This window comes from Pseudopodoces humilis, chromosome 4, assembly GCF_049639895.1.
Source record: "Pseudopodoces humilis isolate 2021_Gansu_Grassland_sample_001 chromosome 4, ASM4963989v1, whole genome shotgun sequence".
Classification (NCBI taxonomy): domain Eukaryota; kingdom Metazoa; phylum Chordata; class Aves; order Passeriformes; family Paridae; genus Pseudopodoces; species Pseudopodoces humilis.
The window spans coordinates 49,509,339-49,523,836 of record NC_142203.1 but is presented as its reverse complement, the minus strand read 5'-3'; positions in this window follow the sequence as shown (position 1 = coordinate 49,523,836).

The window sequence follows — 14,498 nt, the reverse complement described above, 5'->3', positions numbered from 1 at the left end:
GTGGTCAGGGTGCCATCACAGTAAATACAATACATGCGTGTCTTGTAATTCCCATATGACTTAACAGAAGAGTACTCTGCCTTAAGTGATGCTACTTTTATATATACATGGTATTAATTTTGAAGATATATATAAACAGACATTATTTTAGTGTCATTTTGGTTTGATTCTGCTTATTCATAATTTGTCTAACCAAAGAAATCATAGTTTTTGTGCTTTAAATGTGACTCCTCATATTTGCTGTTTATAGAAAGAGACTGCAGAGAAGAAGATTCTCTACCATCCCCTCCCTTCATTGCTTCTGGCAAATTACATGGGCTAGCTGGTGCCCAGAAAAAAGACACAGGGGCTGCTATTGTACAGCTCCTTGAAGTCCATCTCTAGCACCATCTCGTGGTCTGTTGTAAACTGCTATCCACATTTCATTACATCAGCAAGCTATAAAAATCTTCCATTAGCTGAGAAGAAAAAAAACCAATTTTTTTCCAAACCTGGATATTAATTTCCAGATTACATAGAGCCTAGATCTTCTGTATCTGGAATGACTAAAGGGTGCAGACTAGCAGGAGAAGGAAAGAAAACTTTCCCCGTCTATTTGGCATTTCTAAGGCTATGTCTGCATGTGATGGTGTGCCCTCACTTCCCCCATTTCTGCTCAAGCAATGGCCACCAGTGATGTTTGTGGTGCATCTGACTGATAGATACAATAGTTCAGGGCCATAACTCTTGCTCAGCAGCCAAGGTCCATAATTCTTGTTCAACAGGCAAGGGCAAGTTGAGTATGAGGAAACCCCAAATACAGCTGTGTAAGTCAACCATCCTCCTCCACAAACAAAGGACAGCCCAGGGCTCGTTGAGCTTTCCCATGGGACAACAGGCTGCAGCCAGGATCTCCCTTTGAGCAGGGACATTTTTCAAGGTTAATCCTCAAGGCTGAGAGATTCCTTGTTGTAACAGATCTTTGGAAGGTGATCAACAGGATCCTAAGTTTTGAAATCCTGCCTAAGTGACATAAAGTGACCAGCTCCCAGAGTGACCAGCTCTGGGACTAAGTCTGGATGTAGCTGCATGACCTCCCCTCATGAAAGAAGTTTAGAAAGCAGCAGGGTCCTTTCTGAACCTGATGACTCAACAGCACAATCTCTGATAGCTCTGCCTGTCCTTTGTGCAGAAAACACTTAAGAGCTCTTTTCCATCGAATCTAATAAAACCCCTGTCACATTTACTATGAAACTTTGTTCAATAACTGGTTTAGACCAAAAACCACATTGTTACATCTCTATTACAAGTGCAGTGCATCAATCCACCCATGACACAGCTGTACTGTGTTCGGTTTTGGACTTTCCAACACATACTAGAACAAGGCTGTGCAGAGGCATGAGAAAGTCAGGAGGATGGAGCACATGAGGAGGAAGAGCTAGGACAGCAGTTTTTGTTGACACTGGAGATTAGAAGCAAGCTCTTCACCTGCCTGCAGGGGGATTACAGAGAAGATGGAACCAAACTTTCCTTAGAGGTACACATCGGAAGAACAATAGACAGAAGTCACAAGTTATGAATTCTCACTGCCTGTAAGGAAAAAGAAAAACACAGAGGATACAGGAATTGGAGCAGGTTTTGTGATTACAAAGTATTCATGCTCTGAATTTTTCTAAATTCAGTAGAACAGGGCTCTGTGCAACCTCATCTGATGCTGAAGGTAACCCTTTTGAACAGGTGGTTTGACAAAATGACCTCCAGCAGGTCCTTCCAACATAAAATACCTTGTGATCCTATGATTCAAAGGACACTTCTGTGTCTTGGAACTCACAGAGCATTTAATCCAAAGAGTGAAAGAATTCAATAGAAGCTACACAAACATACAGATGAACAATATGAAAGAAAAAAGAAATCCTGTTGATTTCACTTCAAGGCACAATGTTTTCAGGATTGCATACAGGCTTGAGGCCAAAAAGAAAACACATTCAGAGTCAGAAAAAATGCCATCACAAGTGAAAAATTGCACCTTGATCTCCAGAAAACTCAAATCAAAATATATAGGCTATTTCAAAGCAGAAAACTGTATAAGGAGATCAAGGGGCCATTTGGAAGATAAAAAGTAATTGTAATATGATTAGCAGGAATATTTAAAACTTAGTGTCATTTTATCTGATTGTTTCTGACGTAGATCTTGAAATCATTATCTTCTCAATATTTGAATGATCTCAGTAAGAACATCTCATTAGAGTGAACTCAAGTCTGTTGTGTAAAGATCCTCTTCATTTTCCACCCAACAGAGAAAGTAATGAATAAACTACAATTTTGTTAAAGAAATCAAAATATACATTAGGTATTATAACAGTGTTATAAACTAAGGGACCTGATAGACCTAGCTGCAAATGTTGCCTAAATTTCCCAAGCTGCAAAAATTACTATCAGAAAAAATAATTTCCTGCAATAAATGTATTTTTCTCTTATATATATTGAAGTTGAGGCTGAATATATGCATGTTCTTTCCTTAAACATTAAGATTACCTTTTTAGGCACTATACCAGCAAATATGACATTTTCACTGCTTTCTCATAAAAATATTCACAAAGAGAAGGCCACAAGATTTTCAGTATTCTGGTGAGTTGTTGGTGTAGCAGGCTTCAAACCTGGTGTCAAAGCAGGTAACAGAAGCAATTAGCAGACAATAATCAGAGCTATGAAATTGTTGTTTAAAACATCTTACCTGCCAGTTTATTGACAAAAGGATTCTAAGGTGTTTTACAGAGGTTAAATATAAGAAGTACATGAAAAAATGGGGCAAGGAAGTCTAGAAAAAGGAGTGAAATTAGAGAGAAAAAACAGTAAAGGATTTTTTTCCTGATATCTAATCTAAACCTACTTGTTTTCAATTTGAAGCTATAGCCCCTTGTCCTGTCACTACATACTCTTATTAAAAAAAAAAAATCTCCAGGTTTCTTGTAGATTCCCTTCAGGTACTAGAAGGTCACAATTCAGTCTCCCTGAAGGTGCCTCTTTTCCTGGCTGAACAAATTAAATTCTCTTGGCTTATTCTCTCTCTTGTAGAGAGGTGCTCCATTTTGGTGCCTCTATCGTTTTGGTGGCCTCCTCTGGACTCTCTCCAACAGTTCCATGTTCTTCCTGTTCTGGCACCCCAGAGCTGGTGCAGCACTGCAGTGAGGTCTCAGCAGAGCAGAGCAGAGGGGCAGAATCCCCTCCCTGGCCCTGCTGCCCACGCTGCTCTGGATGCAGCCCTGGACACGTTTGGCTCTCTGGGCTGGGAGTGCCCATGGCTGGGTCATGTCCAGCCTCTCACCCAGCAGCACCCCAAAGCCCTTCTGGGCAGGGCTGCTCTGATCCGTTCACACCAGACTGTGTTAGTACAGGGGGTTGCCCCAATCCAGGTGCAACACCTTGCTCTACGTTTTGTGTCAGTTTAATCCCAGCCAGGAGCCAAACCCCCATAGCCTCTCACTCACTCTCCCACCAGCAGGACTGGGGAGAGAATCAGAAGGGTAGCAGCTGGAGAACTCATGGGTTGAGATAAAAGCAGTTTAAAAGGGAAAGCAGAAGCCACACATGCAAGCAAAGTAAAACATGGAATTAATTCAGTGCTTCCCATGGGCAAGCAGGTGTTCAGCCAGCTCCAGGAGATCAGGGACCCATCACCTGTAACAGTGCTTGGGAAGACAAACACCAATGCTCCAAATGTCCCCTCCTTTCTCCTTCTTCCTCTCACTTTATAGTGAGCTTAACTTAGCTTGCTGCCACATGGCCTGGAATATCTCTTTGGTAAGCTGAGGTCACTTGTCCTGTCCCCTTCCAGTTTCTCATGTGTCCCTCACCAGTGTGGCAGTAAAAGAAGCAGAAAAGACCTTGATTCTGTGCAAGCCCTGCTCAGCAAAAAACAAAAGTATCTCTGTGTTATCAACCCTGTGTTCAGCACAAATCAGAAATATAGCCCCATACCAGCCACTGTGAAGGTTAAATTTACACCAGCAAAAACCAGCACTCTTTGTTAAACCTCATGAGATATCTAAGGATGCACTTTTCAAGCTCTCCCAGAGCCTCCTGGATGACATCCCATGTTTCAGGTGTGCCAACCACTCAGCTTGATGCCATCTGTAAATTTGTCAAGGGTGTATTCAATCCATTTGTCTAGGTCATAAATGAAAATATTACATAACACTGGTCCTAGTATGGACCCCTGGAGGGACACCTCTTGTCACTGATGTCCATTGACCACAACCCTCTGGATGCCACCATCCAACCAATTTTTCACCTACATAACAATCCACTCAATAAATCCATCTCCTTCCGTCCTAGAAAGATGATATTGTCAGAGCCTGCATCAAAGGCTTTACAGAAGTCCAGATAAATGACATCTGTCACCCTTCCCTTGCCCACTGATGCGGTCACCCCATCACAGAAGGCCATTGCATTGGTCTGGCTGGACCTGCCCTTGGTGCAGCCATGCTATCTGTCCCAAATGTCTCCCTGTCCTACATGTGCCTTGGCACAGCTTCTGGGAGGGTCTGTTCCAGGATCTTCCCAGACACAGAGGTGAGGCTGACAGGCTGGTACTTCCCAGAGTCCTCCTTTCTACCTTTTTTGAAGATGAGTGCAATGTTTTCCTCTTTCCTGTTACCCAGGACTTCACCTAACTTCCAAGACATTTTCAAATATCATGGAGAATGGCCTGGAAAATACATCAGCCATTCTCTCAAGCCTCTGGGATGTATCTCATTGGGCCCCAAAGACCTCTCTGTATGTTCATGTTCCCTAAATGGACAGTAACCTGATCTTTACTTACAGTGGGAGGGACTTAGTTACCCCAGTCCCCATCCTGCTGTCCATCCAGTCAAGAGGTTTGTGAAGAAATACTGCCCTTGAAGACTGAGGCAAAAAGCCTTTGAGTAACTCAGCCTTCTCCTTGTTCATTGTTACCAGTTTTCCACTCTTATTTATCAGAGGGGGTCACCTTCTTTGGCCTTCCTTTTGTCGTTAACGTGCCTGTAGAAACCCTTCCCGTTACTCTTTGTGTCCTTTGCCAAGTTCAATTCCAGTTTTGCCTTGGACTTCCTCACCCTGACCCTGCACAACCAAACTCGATCTCTTCAAGCTCTCTTCAAGCTCTTCTGGTTTTAGCTGCCTGTGCACTTCTTTCCCTTCAGTCTGACCAGCAGCTCCCTACTCAGCCCTGCTGTTTCCTTGCCTTCCTTCCCCAGTTTCTTGCTCCTGGGGATTGCCAGCTCTTGCACTCTGTGGAAGACTTCTTTGAAGATCTGCCATGTCTGTTCCACTCCCTTGTCCCTGAGGGAAGTCTCCCAGTGGATCCCACTGGCTATCTCCTTGAAGAGTTGGGGCTCTGCTTTCCTAAAGTTCAGGGCCTAACTTTGTTCCTCGCCCGGCCCATACTCCTCAGGACTGCAAACTCCACCAATGCGTGATCACTGCAGCCCAGACTCCCTCCAATCTTGACGTTCAAGGTCAGCTCACTCACACTGGTGCCCATCAGATCCAGAATTGCATGTCCTCTGGTAGGGCTGCTGTGTATTCCTTGGCTCAAGAAGGTATCCCTCATGCTTTCCAGGAGTCTCCTGGCTTGCCTGCAGCCCACTATGCTGCTTTCCCAGCAGATTTTGGGGTGGTTAAAGTGCCCCAGCAGAACAAGAGCCTGTGATCATGGTGCTGCCTGTAGCTGGAGCAAGAGGGCTTCATCAGTAGGGTCCCTTTGATCAGGGGTCTGTACTTAAAACCACCCACAAGGTTCCCTTTCTTGCCTTGGTCCCTAATTCTTACCCGCAGGCTTTTGACCTGCTTGTGGCTGTTCTTCAGAGACAGCTCTTCACACTCAGTCTACCTGCTGATGTAGAGGGCAACCCCTCTGCCCCTCTCTTTCCTCACCTGTCTTCTCCCAAGATCCTTTAGCCATCGGTAGTTGCACTGCAGCCATGGGATTTGTCCCACAAAGTACTGGCACTTGTCACATGAAAAGGGAGATTTTCCCAAACCCCTAATGTTTGATTAGTCTGTCGGTGCCCAAGGGAAGCCGAGACCCTTGTGCCTGACCAGTTTGTCATTGTCTTGCTATGGGGACCCTTCACTGAGCAGATCACCAGATTGGAGGGCGGTTCAATTGACTTGTTTACGATCACACACCAAACAGAGACACCCCATCATGGGTCTTCTTACCTTTACACACTGCAAGTGTCTGCTACTGCCCTTGAAGGACTCACATTACCTGCTTACAGAGTAACAGTATTTATACATATAATTGTGACATGTTAAGGTTCAAGAATTGTTGGTGATAGTATATGGCTGCAAAAACATATTCAAAGCAATATAGTAATTCAAAGCAGTATACAAACAAGCTTTAATCCCTAATTAAAGGTAACTTGAGATGATGATTGAGCATGCATAGTTCTTACCCGATTGGCTTTCTTAAGGGCAAGATGACAGGTTCAGCCCATTGACTGATATCAGAAGTTGCAATGGATCTTCCCTAACTTCTCATTCTTGACTTACTTTTATACTACTTTAGTTTTACATGAAGAATGACTTTATTCATATGTCTAACTCAGTGAGAGGTGATCTTGTCTCAGGTATGGATATCTCAGTATCCTGAGGTAATTTTGGGGTGGGACACATGTCAGTCCTAGGAGAGTAATTTCACCACTGTTGCTGATTTAATAGCAGGCCATCTCCTTTAATCTCATACATCACCATGTCTGATTATCTCTGGGAGCTTCCCAGTCCTAATGGGGCTCTGGGATGCTGTCCCTGAGCTTGGCAACCCCCTTGTAGAGCCCAATCTGTCCCTCACATCATAGTGAGGGACACTTGTGTCCTTGACCTTGTGTGCCACTACTCCAGCCTCACCAACTAACTTGAGAAACAGAACAGATGAGACCTAAAAGACACAGTAGAGAGAAGAAGGAAACACAAGAAAAAGAAAGATAGCTAAAAGGTACAAAATATTCAGTAACAAAGAAAAATATATTTTTGTTACTAATAAAATTAGAGCAGGATAATGAAAGTAAGATAAGTAAAGTTAAATAAGCCCCTTAAAAAACCTTCTCCCCACCTCTCCCTCCTTCTCAGCTCTACCTCTTACCCTAGCAGTGCAAGGAGAAAGAAAATGGGGGTTACAGTCAGCTCAGGGCCTGTGGCTTCTCCCACTGCTCAGGGAGAGGAGTCCTTCCCCTGCTGCACTGTGGGGTCCCCTCCCACGGGAGACAGATCTCCATGAACTTCTGCAGTGTGAGTCCATCCCACGGGCAGCAGTCCTCCCCAGAGTGCTGCAGTGTGGCTCACACATCCACGGGGTGCAGTCCTCCAAGGACAGGCTGCTCCAGCCTGGGAGCAGGGCCCCTCTCTCCATGGGTCTCCCATGGGGTCACAGCCTCCTCTCAGGCATCCACCTGCTCCAGCATGGGGTCCTCCATGGGCTGCAGGTGGATCTCTGCATTCCCCATGGATCTCCATAGGCTGCAAGGGCACAGCTCTCTCACAAGGGTCTGCACCACAGGTTTCAGGGAATCTCAGCTCTGGTACTCCTTCACTGATCTCGGTGTCTATAGAGTTGTTTTCTCATGTTTCACTCTGCTCTTCTCTGGCTGATATTAAAACTGTGAAACTTTTTTTTTTATTTATTTCTTCTTAAATCTGTTATCACAGAGGTATTACCACCATTTCTACTTGGCCCAGCCTAGGCCAAGTTCAAGCCAGTCTTTGGAGACACCAGGGATTAGCTGTGCTGGAAGAAGCTTCCAGCAGCTTCTCACAGAAGCCAGTCCTGTAGTCTGTGTGCACACACACACACAAATATCCCACCTGCTACCAAAATCAGGCCATGCAAACCAATACAGGTGTTGAAACTGGAGTTTCCAAAGTGTTACCTGGATACAGCAGAAACCTCAGTTCTTGCATTAGATAAAAAGAACTCTAAGATTGGTTACTGATGGTCAGACAGATCTCCAAGTCAGTCATGAATTAGCCAAAAAGTGATGATGCTCATCAGAAGCAGTGAGTAACGTTTCTGTTCAGTCTGCTTTGAAAAAAAGAGCTGACTACATGATTTCTGGAGGTCTCTTGCAACCTCAGTTACTTTATGATAATTGCTGGTTATCTATTCTGTAAGAGGAATTAATGCCAGGAAAAATTTCTTTTGGGAGGAGTCTCAAATACATGGAAATGGGATATAAATACTTTGGGTGAGAATAAAATGTTTGTTCTTACGAAATTTTCCTTACAGAAGGACACTGAGATAAATCATCAGATATCAACCTTGAGTGATCTCTTTGTTGGTAGATTACATTACTGTAAGAGTTGTACAATGTTTTCTTCATTCTTTGTCCAGTGTTTTCATTATTACATTTTTTTAAAGGTAACTGAAAAATTTGTTCTAACAGTAGCATCACTGTCTGTTCTAAAACTATAAATTTGGCTCCTTAACTCTCACTGTATCCATACATATACACCTTTCCAAGATATAATTGAATGTGTATCGTGCTCCAAAATGTACTGATTGGGTGAAATCATTCTGGATTCTCATTTTCTCAAATTCTCATGCTGGAACTGTAAATAAGCAGGATAGTTGAAAATGTAGTATTGTAAACATTGTGATATAGCCTGCATTGGTATAGCCTGCAACAACACTCACAGTTCCTTAGTCTGTTCTGAATCAGTTTCATAGAATATAGGTAGATACAAAATTCATTGTGTATATTTTAAATAAACTACAGACAGAAAAATTAATTAGCCAATATCAGGCAAATCCATAATTCTAATTTATGAATCCCAGATTCCTATACACATTCCCCTGGTCTTCTTCTAATGCAGAATTGAAACTCCATGGTATGTCTGACATCCATGTGCATTCTCACAGCTAAACAGTAAGATTCTAACAGATTTTCCACATCTATCAGAGAATAAATGCTTTAGAGGATGACTTCCAAAGCAAAGAAGAGTGTCTTACAAATGTGTCAATCAGAATTGATTTTAACCTTTTAGTTGATTTTTTCAGAACTGACATAAAGTAATTTTGTATGTTTTTTTATTCTAGTCACTAACAATAAACTAGAAAGAACTTCAACCCCAAATATTTTGTGGAACTTAGTTTTAATAGATGAGGTGATCAGCAATGTTTAGATATATGTGTAATATATAGAAGTCAATAAATTTAGAGAGTTTTAACTGTGGACACAGATAAAATGTTTGCCAGCATTGTGTTACAAAGTTTCATATATGATCTTAACTGCAAAAAAATGTTTAAACTTAGAAGGTTTATCTGCCTTTTCTGAGATGCAGAAATTACTACTGGTAGAAATTCAGACCCCAAAGAATTGGTGAGTTTAACAGCAGGTTCATGCATGCTAGAAGGCAACTGAAATTTGCTATCAAATTACTAGTTGTCAGTCTTCTAATTGTAATCTACTTAGGCAAACTCTATTGAAGTAAACCTGATCTTCTCCTTCTAAAAGCTTTTTTTTCCCATTAGAGAAACAGAGAAAAATAATCTACTACAAACCTTTGTCATGAGTCTTCATTAAGCTACTTGTTATACTTAAGAAAGTTTGTTCTATTTATTTACGTTAATGTGACTGCGAAACATACCCAAGAAATGTTGGGAATTTACTTTTTTTTTTTTTAAGTTGAGATACATTTTTGAGGGACTAATTACAGACATTTGGAGTAACGAATGGCAAATAAACATGTCAGTGAGCAGCAAGGGTTGTGTTCTCGCCAAGGGAAGGTGATTTGGCCTTAAATAAAAGCAATCAACCATTCAGTGAGAGGAGGAGTTTTCACAGGGGACGTACAGAGAAAGCAGGTTACAGGCTTCTTATGGCAATTAGAACCTGTTGATGAGTTCATGGCCATGACATAATTTTCCTTAAAGAGACATTAAAAAAAATTGGTTTATTATAAAACAACAAGTTGATTAATGTACTTTGTCTTATTACACATATTTAACTGTGGATTTTAGCAATTAAACTACATATATTTGTCTTAAGTCTGTTACAATAACTTCTAATAGGAGGCAAAGATCAGGAAAATTAACTCAACTATACACAGCTTTCCTCCTGATTACTCAAAACACATTTAAGGCTTTGATAGCTTTGAAATGACAATTTAGAAATACAGTTACATTGTGTTCTTATAAAATTTCTGCAAACCTAAGTGACAGTATACTTAGCTTTGCACTGAAGTGTGTACTTCTTAGGCTTCAGTCCTGTAGTGTTTATGGCAGGGCATGGTATTTTTATGGGCAAAAGATGTTAAAATTACATTCTGTTTTGTCTTTTAATCCTGTTCAATTTCTGAAAGCACTATTTTAATTCATGATAATGAACTCTTTTATTTAAAACCTAAGATTAATCTCTATTTCTTTGCCAGAATTTTTCTGCTTCCATGTGGCAATACCCTAAACCTAGTAATATGACTTGAAGTTGACTTTTAAATTGAATTTCATAGGGCCAGGAATTTACTATGGACAGCTGAAAATTACGATCTGTATAAATACAGAACAACCATGAAAATTGAAGGAATCAGCTGAGCAATAGCTTCTGGTTATGAAATTGGAGATGTAATAGACATTCAGTTGCTAGTTATTTAGACCAGGAAAACTTATATTCTTTATGCTTCCCCTTAAATTTGAAAAAGAACTAAAATCCATCAAAAGTATAATGCTCTACAGGAGAGAGCATGTCAGACAAAGAAATGCACTGTAATCCCCTTCCTTTCTTGCCTGAAATCCTAGTCTCTCTATCCTTTGTTATACTTTCTTATCATGTCTGACCTTAAACATCTAAACAAACTCTGTTGGAATAACATTTCAGAGAGGTCCAAGTTCTGACTCTGATCTAATCATTCAATAATCACAAATTAAGGCATCTACACTTTACATAATAAATTATGTATTTATTAACAGTAAGGATAAAGTAAGCTGCTGGCAAGTGATTCTCTCACTCCTACACAAACTAGCTAATCTGTGGGCAATTTTATAGTATTGTCAACAATGAACAGAAGAAGCACTGTTTACCTAATGCTGGTAGGAAAATAGACATACTAGTATAATTGCACTGTTATACCAAATCATATACCTTATCAGAATGACATATGCTTTTGGTAAACAAAGAGATTATCAGCTGTATACAATGAATTGTTAATTTAAAAATGGTTAATATTTTATTACATAAATCTTCTGTATGAGTTACTTAACTGTCACTGAGAGCAAAAGGAATTCTGATGAAGGAATTTTTTGGGAGTTAAGACAGAGAGATTGCAATATCAGCCATAACCTGAGATATAATAATGACAATTATAATGTTTTTTAGCCAGTCCTCACCTACCTGGGGGATACAGAACCATCTTTTTCTGTGTTTAGGAAGACCACCTTATTGCTCCCATTGTTTCTATCTTGTTCAGCACAAAGGAAATGAAGATATTAACAAGCTGATTTCTATTAAAAACGTGGTGGTAATGAACTCTGTTGTTCTTAATGGAAGACCTGTCTCACAATCCTCTACATTCTACTGCTGACTACATTTAAAACAGTTAAGTATAACAGTACTGCTCTAGGCAGTGGTACCACCATTATCTGTTTCATTGGGTTTAAATGTTATGCTTTAATTTGCATCAGAATACAAATATTTTTAATTCTGCTCTTACTTGGATCTTAAATAGGACAAATCACCAATCACACTTTTACCACAGTGAAGCACACTAGTAATGCCCGAGACAATTAAAAAATAAGGACAATAGTTTTCTTGGCCAGATCAACCAGCATGGAGTAAGAGGGCTAAGAAGTTGGCATTTGGAAAACAGGCTCTGAGGATTTTCATTTGGAACCTGCTGGTGTTGGCAGAGGCAGACTCTAGAAAGGCTTTAGGGCTACTGTGAATTACGGTTTCTCAGATCTCCTAGTAACTGTTCTGTTTCTTGAACCCTTGCCACTTCAGCTACACAATGAAGACTGTAGTTGAATTCTCTTCTGTTTGAATGGGTTTCTAATATAAGAGAATGACCAAAATATGAAAATACAGCACTAAAGCCTTGTTGAAGCAGGTCAGACACAGTTGTAAAACCTGAAAAAATTTTACCTTATGTTTTGAAAACAATTTACCTTGAAAGTAGGTCGTTAACTGGGATGTGATTTCATAGGCTGAAAATTTAATCTCAGAAATAAAGTGCCTCTTTCTCAGGGTACACTTTGAAAATGTTTTGTGTTGGCCAGTAACTGACCAGTTCAGCAAACAGATGAGTCAAATATAGCTTGGTGCTGTCTCATAACAAAAGTCTAAGAAAAGATCAGCTATTTGGTTTCATTTTTAGCAAAAGCATGGGAAGGTGATAAAAAACCTGAAATCCAAGATGGAAAGACCCTTTTTACTGTACATGCTGGAATAAGGAACTGCTTTACATTGTCATCTAGCAGTGTAGTTTATATAGTGTAGCTGCTCTTATAGTAGCTGTGAATCATATAACATTCTAGTGTATTTCTAGCAGTAAAAAATATATTAATGAAATATTATCTATGTCAGAACAGTAATTTTAATTTGTTTATCAGTTTCAGTACTTTATGTTCTTAAATTGCCATTTTTTAAAAGTGATTATATTTTAAAGGCAGACTTCATCACTTCCCCCAGACCTCTGCAAAGAGATTCAGGAATATTTTTTGGACAACTTGCTTACTCTCAGTTCTCTTTGAAATCAATACAGAAGGTCTATTTGTTGATCTTTCCTCTTGCAACATACAAAATAGCCCAGCACTGGCAAGAAACCACGTGCTTGTAGCCAAAGCAACTCTCCCCAGCCCATGCCCTGATCCACATCCTCCCACCCCCAAAAAAATGAGAAAATTAAAAAGGAATAGAAACAGAAAACCAGAAAGGAATGAGGTTAAGGAATAAAATCACCATGGAAAATGAGAAACCCTTCTACATCTGTTTTGAATTATCAGGAAATATGTCATGCAGTATCTACTTTAACAGGTCTGAAAGCCTTTCTTCAAACAGCAACATGAATTGTGGTGGCCATGTAAAGAACAGGAATCAAATTGCATTTAAGAATATCACCTGCTGACTTACCAGCCAACCAAACTACAAATCAGTAAAGAGCTGAAAAAGGAGGGTTTCTCCTGAAATACATTATTTTCAACTGCTTTAATTCTCAATGAAAATGAATTATTAGTACTAGCATAACTATACAGAGAATTCTCCACTCCAGTCTTTCTTTCTCTCTGAAATATAGAATAACTGTATTTTGAATGCAACAAGCAGAAAACACATTTTCATAAAATTAGGGAGTTCTTATAAAATAGTCCAAGAATCAACCATAACAGAAAAAAAAAACCCAAAACCAACAAAAAACCAAAAAATGATTGCTATAATTTTACAGAATTCTGAGTGGTTTTCAGCCAAAGCTGAGCAGGACAAATTTTAGCAAGGCTTTTATCTGTCCAACAGGCAAATTTGCATAGACATATATGGCAAAATTCACAGGAGGAAGTTGTTGACAAAAATTATGTAGGGCTTTGCAATGATATGTTAGCCAGAGGCATTCTTTGTATACTTTAATTTCTTAGCATTAAGCAATTATATCCTGAGCTACTGCAGCTACTACATATGCAGTTCCCAAATTTGTGTGTGCGTTTCAGGCTTGCAAGAGACTTATGGGCTTTCAGACACAGTAATGAAAGAAAGAAACAAATTTAAAAGAATGATTAAAACATCCTGAAAGATCTCAAATTTTATATATCAAATAGACAGTGAAATAACAAGTAGTATAACCTACATTTCATACTGCATTCATTAGACAAGAATACTACATTTTATGAATATGATTGCAATATATTTTTTGGTCATTGAGGAACTACATCAATTACTTGATACCATAACATAGCTAAATTCAGGGGGTTTTGCATACATACCTTGCCTACTTATAAAGATAATTCAAAATTTTATTTGCTTATCATTTATTAAAATATGAATAAAAAATTCTCAATGTTCTAGGAGTTGCTGGAGATAAAAAAGTTAAGAACACGCTTAGTTAATAAATTATACTTACAGTTATGTCAGATGAACTTCAACTAAAGATTCTGTACTAAATGACATATTTGAATGATAATCAGAAGAGAAGCATGCCTGAGTATCACACCATGCAGGGAGGAACAAAAACTTGAAATCCATCTCTGGTATTGAAGTGAGTTCTTTATACTTTTTAAAATTGATAGTTGTTCAGCTACATCTTTTTCTGATCTTTGTGATTATAAACATTACAACTATTTAAGACATTCTTTGTCAAGGAACAAAGTCAAGTGTTTTTCACTGAAGATCAATCCCTGATCAAGTTCTGATTAATAAAAATTATAGGGAAAAAAGCTACTTTGTGCAAGATTATTTGCACAAAGATAAAATTAAAGATTTTATTTAAAGATTAAATTTAAAGATAAAAAATAAAGATAAAAATTAATTTTCCTTTCAATTAATATTTTCTCCAAGCTT